Here is an 8,101-nt window from a genome sequence, read left to right as displayed (position 1 = left end):
CTACTTCTCAAGGCTAAGTCATGCATCATTAGACTCAAATGAACTGATTCCCTTCATCCAATGATATAGCCCACAAACATTCACGGGGAATAGTAAGATTACTTTTTATATCATCATATCTTTATTACCTTGCATCTCTGTCCATTTTTTCTGTTTTTAAAATTGATATTGTTAACTGTAACCTCGATGACAAGAGAAATTCAAAGTTTAACGTGTGGAGCAGGGAGTTGTCAAAACAAGAAATTACTCTCAGGGAATCCCTGGCCTAGTGCAGTCTCTTACAAATTGACAACTTGGCATGACTCATTTGGAGAAAGAGAATAGAGTTTTATGCTCCTGAAAAAGTGGAGGGAGGGGACATGGACTAGTGATTCTGGTTATTACTGAAGGTGAAGAATAGGAGGTCAGGATGGAAATTCTCTTCTGGGGAAAGAAGGATATGTTCCAAATTGGGATTCAAGTGAGGATAAACCAAAGACAAAGTTAGGCCAGGAACCTAGTTTTCTCTGGATAGTCAGAATTCAAGGGAGTATTATCAGGGTGACTATCCAATTTAAACTTTTTGAGGGTAGGGAGTGTTCATTTATGTTTGTATCTTCCACACTTAGGACAGTGGCTTGCACATAGCAGACACTTTAGAAATGTTTTGGGATTTAATTATCATTGAATTGCTTGGCTTAACCTATCTTCAGAGTTTTGGGATTTAAAAGGGTTACGTGTATTCCCTATTCCTTTTTGCTGATTTATCAAGTGGTCACAAACCAGATGGAAGTATCCTTCCTGACTCTGCTATATCAAGAAAGCCACAGGTATTGGCAGACTAATTATGATGCTTTCTGGAGGATCCTTTCATGAATAGATCCCATGATTGTGTTCAGCAGTCTAGTAAAGGCCCCAATATGAAGGATGCACAGAATTTGATAGAAGAAAACTGCAAGATGTAAATCTACTGAGTTGTTTAACTTGTGTGTATCTCATGAATTCCTGTATATGGCTCATTGTGGGAAACTCATGTATAGATACCCTTACTGAATAGGATTAAATTTTTTGGGGCGTGTACTATAGTACTTGGGCATCTAGCCCTTTCTGTATTCTTGTTTGTCAATATTTTCATTTTACAAAACATCTACTTGTCATTTGAAAAAAATCTTTTGGCTTGGTCCCATGTCCTGTATGAGGCTCATTCCTACTCGTGTTTTCCAGATGATAGAGTACTTGCCACACCTTTCAGTCTCTGGGCTGCTTTACCCTAATCCATAGAGATGGACTCCAATCTGTTAATGTGATTGATTTCAGACCCAGGCTGCTCATTCAAACCATATGTATGAAGCCCCATTGAAAAAAATCTCATTTCTGTGTTCAAGGTAAAAGTAAGTGCCAGTGTCTTTGTTAAAGAATTGCTCCATAAATGAAATCAATATTAAATAAGGCAATATAACAATATCAGTCTCTTACCAAATATATTATAGGAAAATCAAGATAAATGAAGCATGGCTGTCATTTTGCTAGGCAGTTTTGTGTAGCAATATTGAGCAATGACAATGGGATTGACTTAGTGGTAAAATATGAAGCCATCATGTCTCTTTAACACAGTCAATATTATCCTTATGAAAATTACCCGGGGAGCTTTTCAAGGCTAACATCTTGCTGAGGTTTTTTCCCTTCGATCAGCATCTAAGAAAACCACAGGATACCAACTCAGTGAGTTCTTTCTCTCCAGAATTGTTTCATGTTATTCTCTCAGTCTGGGTTGGCTGTCAGAGTAATAACAACAATGATGATTATACTAATGATGGTAATGATATACTTCACTTGATCTGTGACCCTGATGATATGAATATTCCCTTCATTGGAGCTCATTGCAACTTATATGTGTTTTTTAATCCCATGATACTTGTCTATGTTTCCTAATAGAACATCCACAGAGTTCCAGCTTAATTTAGTGAAGGACATTCTTTGCATCTTTTTATATTTTGGGAATACTGACTTGTCCATCTGTTATCCTCTGCTCTTGCCCCAGCACTGGCCTTCCCCCTTTCCTATTATATACTTCTTTGATATTACTTAACAACATTTCTTCCATGTCAATCATCATTAGAAGCACTGTAATGACCTATTTGCAGTCATTGTGTAGCGCTTCATTGTTCCTTTGAGTCTTTGGAGATTGTAGTGGTTCAGGATTCATTAATTATAGGACATCACTGAGAGAATATTTGTGTTCAAAAGATGGGATTTTATGCTAGGGAACAGCTTGGGATCTTAAAAACACTGTATATTTCCCCAAACACACTCTAGGTTTTCCTTTGTCATTGTTAGTTCTGGGCTTAGCATGTTGTCTATCTACAATCCTTGCCCCAGATATATGTATTGTTATATCAACTCAATGGAGTAACCTTGCAAGTAGGTATGATAGTCTGTACAATAAACATTTTCATGCATTTACTTTTTCCTGTAGGAATTGTTAGGTCATTTTGGGGTGTATTTGTGAATCTTATTGTTGTCAACTTCTGGTCCTTTCTAACTTCATGAAAATGACAAGTCATTTAATCTCTTTGAGCCTTAGGAAGTTATTTAAGACTATTTTTTGGATGAATTGTTATCTCTATCAACAGATGGAATTACCACACTGGGAGTTACTATACCAATAAGGTCACAGGTCCTTGAAGTAATGATGACAGCTTGGAAGGTGATAGTCAGTAGAACTTGGTGACCTTCTGCTCCCAGAGATTCATGATATTGTTCAGTCAGTCCGTCATTCAGTCAGTTTACAAATATATATTACCCATACACAGTGGGTTTGTATATGTTGAGAAATTGTTGTTGCTTCAATGTGCCCTACCCCCATCTCCCAGTGGAATGGAAGTTCCTCAAGGGCAGGAACTCTTTCATTTTTGTCTTCATTAACTCAGAACTTAGGACAGAGCCTGGAACCTAATAGGCACTAAATAACCATTTAGTGAATTGAATCTACACCCCTGGGAGCTACAGCAGTCCAGAAACTCCAATTGAGCTGCAATGATTCTCTACCTTTCTCCATCCTCCCCTTTTCCAGTGCCTAAGTGCTTAAAAAGCACATGGGGAATTTGACACAGGCCAAGTTCTAGGTCAGTATGATTTCTACTTGACCTTGTAGCTTTTCTCTTCCACCCAAGATACACTCTTTGGAACAAGTATGCCACCTAAGTGCAAAGTGTGCTGATAATGAAGCTCATCATCTAACAACTTATTTTCCAACTGAACTGTGAAGAATAGTGAGAGCTTTGCTCCACTGACTTACTTATTCCAGGAAGTATGCACATGAATGAGAAAACCAAGGTGCCACTTGCATTTAAATGAAAGAGAAAATCATTCTTGTGTCAGATAAACAAGAAGAGAGAATCTAAACTGAACCTGAATACTTTCCTCCTTCCCCTAGTACCTCAGTTGACTATTGGTGAGAAGATGACAGAACTTTGGAAGACTAATGACATTTTCAACTCATCTCTGAGTATAGACTCTGTTTATTGAATGCGACTTAGAGAAAAAACATCCTGATACCATGTTGAGAGCCACAGTTGGCAGAGCCTGGTCAAGTCTTGGGATCCAGATGTGCAATTCTTTCTACACCATTGCTATGTATGCATCCTATGTCCTTCTAGACTCTGTTCAATCAATATAGGATAAAATGGAATTAAGATTGCATTATACAGATGTAGCTGAGCTTTTTGGATTTGCTGGGCTAGGCAAAGCAGAGTGTCACAATCCTTTTGAAACCTCCCATCAGCAGTGTCAGAGTTAACCATTAAAAGAGGGGTCATATATCTAGAGATTTAAGGATTTTTGGTACTAGCACATATCATTTGTAAGGGCTTAGGCTAGAGCTCCAAGGAAAGATATAAATGTATGGACAGATACTTTTCACTGGCATTAAAGCTCAGTGAATCCATTGTCTCTTTTTGTTTACAGTTTTTATCTAGGAAGGGGAGAGATTGTATTCTTAATACTGGAAACATGGATGTCTCTGAACCACTTGTAAAAGATGTAGGCAACCTAGGTAAGCAGATCCTCCTGAGCTGTGGTCTTCTGTCATAAAAAAGACTCACTCTTTTGCTTTTCAGTATTAAAACAGAGTCATCTCTGATGTATAAGGATCAGCTTAGAAATACTGGCTTAAAAAGGGCAGAGAAGGAGAAAGCAATACAGTCACATTCTCTCTCTCACACACACAACCACACTGATAGAGATTGAAGAAGGGCATCATACTTAATAGTAATTAGGAAATCAAAGAAGAAACACAGTAAATCATTTTGCCAACCCAGTTCAGCATAGGGAGGTAGCCAGAGGTCTGCTGGCACTGAGTGGGGGAGTATCTAACCAGGAAGGTCCATGTATATTCTTTCAGCATAGGAACTGGGTTGGAACCTGTGTGGGCCTATATAACAGGTCAAAGAACAGCACTGGGAATGTAGCTCAGACAGGGCCCAAGGCAGTACACTGTGCAGGAACTAAGAACAGGAGTTAGCTGGCAGCTCTGTCATTTTGACTCCTGAGTTGGATTATTTTACCTTTATCTCACAAATGGAGTTGGAACTAACAGCTGAGATACCAAGGCAAGGAGCTCAGACCAAAGGTGAGCCTGTAGTTCTATTGCTTTGAGCCTACAGAAAATTCTGGTTAGCTAATAGGACTGGAACCAGTAGATTCTACTGGAGTTTCAACTAGAGGCAAACTCACAGTTATTTTGCCAGACCTAAATCTAAGTTTGCAAATCTCTGACCAGGAGGGCAGCAATCAGACTTTGTTATGGATTAGACAATTTAGGGCATACTGAAAGTTTGCCAGTCCATGGTCCAAGGTGTTCCTGAGATCTTTGAAGAAGACAAAATTCAATATCTAGAGAAAGCAACACCAGGATACTGGAGAATACTTCTCCAGAAGCATGCACAACCACACCCTAACACAAAATTTGAATTCAGGAAGTAAGACTAGAAGAATTAGTGAACAAAGGGCGACTAGGTGGTACAGTGGATAGAGTATCCACCCTGGAGTCAGGAGGACCTGAGTTCAAATGTGACCTCAGACACTTAATAATTACCTAGCTGTGTGGCCTTGGGCAAGCCACTTAACCCCATTGCTTTGCAAAAAAAGAATTAGTGAATAAGACTGTGGCCAAGATGGCAGAGAGAAGACTGGCACAGTTTTAAAATCTCCTGATCTTCCCCCGTATATGATACGAAACAAACCTCATAACAGAAATCTGATCAACAAAACCCAGAAAGAAAAGCCAGGAGAAAGAACAACTACCTCAGGATTTGTCGTCTGCAATTGTGGGTGAGTCCAGGTACAGAGAGCAGACTCTGCAGGGAGCACAGGACCAGAGAGACCCTGGGAGTCTGGATTAGCCTCGGATTAGTCTGATGAGCTATGGGCCTGGAGCCCCAGAGCCTGAGGGACCAAGAACCCTACCAACTTAATCAGCAGTGGGGCTAGATCCTGGTGTACCACGGGGGCTTGGGTCAACTAGAGAGCAGAAGCATTGGTGGTGGCACTGACCCTTGGGAGCTTGCTGTCAGGGCTAGAGGGAGAGTTCCAGTGCAGGAGAGCTACAGACATCATCCCTGGGCTTCTCTGGGCAGGAGCAACTCAGAGTCCACACTTCCTTTTCAGCTGAAGCCTCTTCCCAGACCAAACACAATTCCAGACTACCTCTGCCCCAGGCTAAGGCTGAGCAGAAGAACTACCTCAGCTGACAATAGTATTTAACAGCTTCAAAGACAAAAGTATTTAACAGCTTCAAAGACAAAAGTATTTAGCAGCTTCAGTAAACCCCTCCAGGCTAAGGAAGAAGGTCACAGACACTCCAGAGAAAGCAACCAGCACCTCCTACTGGTCAGCTGGAGATATTACACTCAGTGAGCAAAAGCAAACCCTCTAGAACCCCCTACTGGCCATCTGGAGATGTTACACTAATTGAGTGAAGCCTCTAGGGACCCCAACACCAAACCTTTGTGAATCAGCCCCTCCTCAACTCAAAGTCTTACTAAATGAAGAAAGGCCAGCAGAAAGGAGGGTCCATAGAAAAATTCATGAAAGGAAAAGGCCCTAACTCAGAGAGACCTAGAACTTCTGAGGAGAATATGATCTGGTCTCCAGCACAGAAGGACTTTCTTGAAGAAATAAGGAGTTTAAAAATCAATTGGAAAACTTGGGAAAAGAAACCCAAGAGAAGATTAACACCTTGCAACAAGAAAACCAATCATTGGAAAATAAAATTGGACAAATACAAAATGAGAATAATTCTCTGAAAACTTCAATTGGTCAAATGGGAAGCTCTTTCAAAAATAGAATTGACCAATTGAAAAAGGAGTTGCAAAAGGTAAATGAAGAAAATTCTTCTCTAAAAAAAAGAATGGAGTCATTAGTGGAAACAAATCACTTCATGAGACAGCAAGAGCCTATTAAACAAAACCAAAAAATGGAAAAAATAGAAGAAAATGTAAAAATACCTCATTAGCAAAACCACTGACCTCGAGAATAGATTGAGGAGGGACAACCTGAGAATTATAGGTCTTCCTGAAGATGTTGAAGAGAAAAAAAGCCTAGACTTCTAATTACAGGGTTTAGTGATGGAAAATTGCCCTGATATCATGGAACCAGAGGGCAAAATAGTTATTGAAAGAATATATCACTCCCCTCTGGAAAGAGATCCTAAAATGAAAACACCAAGGAAAGTTGTGGCCAAATTCCAGAAGTATCAGATAAAAGAGAAAATCCTTCAAGCAGCTAAAAAAGAAACAATTTAGACACCAAGGAACCACAGTAAGGATTATGCAGGACCTGGCTGCATCAACATTAAGGGTTTGAAGGACCTGGAACAAGATATTCCGAAGAGCAAGGGAGCTTGGAATGCAGCCAAGAATCCACTATCTGGCAAAGCTGAGCCTTCTTTTTCAGGGGAAAAGATGGATATTTAATGAAATGGAAGATTTCCAACAATTCCTGATGAAAAAACCAGAGCTAGATAGAAAACTCAGACATCAAAGAAGAGGTTTGGGTAAAGAAAAAAAAACTGCTATTTAATAAGATGAAACTTGCTATATCTCAGTATGGGAAAAAGAGTCTCATAACTCTTAAGAATTGTAACTCTATCAGAGAGAATATACTTATTCAGAAATGATGGACACTCATGAGTTACCCATGAGACTGCTACCCAATGGGATGAAGCTGGCTATATTCCTACTTGGGAGAAAGACTCTAATAGCTCTCAAGAATTGTAACTCTATTAGATAGAACATACTTAGCCAGAAGTGATGGATACTCAGGATTTTCTATGACTCAGATAGAATGATTTAAAAACACTACCTCCTTAAAAAGGGGGACAGGAAGGAGATGGGAGGAGGGAAGGAATTGAATGGGGTGAATGTCATTACATTAAGAGGTACAAAAGACCTATGGTAATAGAGGGGAAGAAAGGAGGAGATGAGAAACACCTAAATCTTCCTCTCATCAGACTTGGCTTAAAATTAACTCTCACACACACTCAGTTAACTTAAAAAACACTTAAAAAAACATCTTACTGGGGCGGCTAGGTGGCTCAGTGGATTAAGCACTGGCCCTGGAGTCAGGACTACCTGGGTTCAAATCCGGTCTCAGACACTTAATAATTACCTAGCTGTGTGGCCTTGGGCAAGCCACTTAACCCTCATTGCCTTGTTAAAAAAAAAAACTAAAAAAATCTTACCTCTCAAGTATTAAAAAGGGAAAAGGGGAGGGGGACAGGGAGAGGGAGAAAACAAGGAATTAATAGAATGAAGGGAAGGGGGGAAAGGGAAAGAGGAAAGAAAGGGGAAGGGATGGATATAGGAGGGCAAACATACTGAAGGGGGAGGTATTCAGAAACAAAATACTGGGGAATATGGATAAAGGGAATAAAAGGGGAAAAATACAAACAGAGGGAAGATAGCATGGAGGGCAATAAAAAGTAATTATAACTTTGAATGTGAATGGGGTGAACTCTCCCTTAAAACGTAAGTGAATATCAGAGTGGATTAAAAACCAGAATCCTACAATATGCTGCTTGTAAGAAACTTACTTCTAGAGTAAAGGTAAAAGGTTGGAGCAA

This window comes from Macrotis lagotis, chromosome X (assembly GCF_037893015.1).
Source record: "Macrotis lagotis isolate mMagLag1 chromosome X, bilby.v1.9.chrom.fasta, whole genome shotgun sequence".
In the NCBI taxonomy this organism is placed as follows: Eukaryota; Metazoa; Chordata; class Mammalia; order Peramelemorphia; family Peramelidae; genus Macrotis; species Macrotis lagotis.
The sequence above is the reverse complement of the archived record's forward strand: the minus strand, read 5'-3'. Positions refer to the sequence as shown.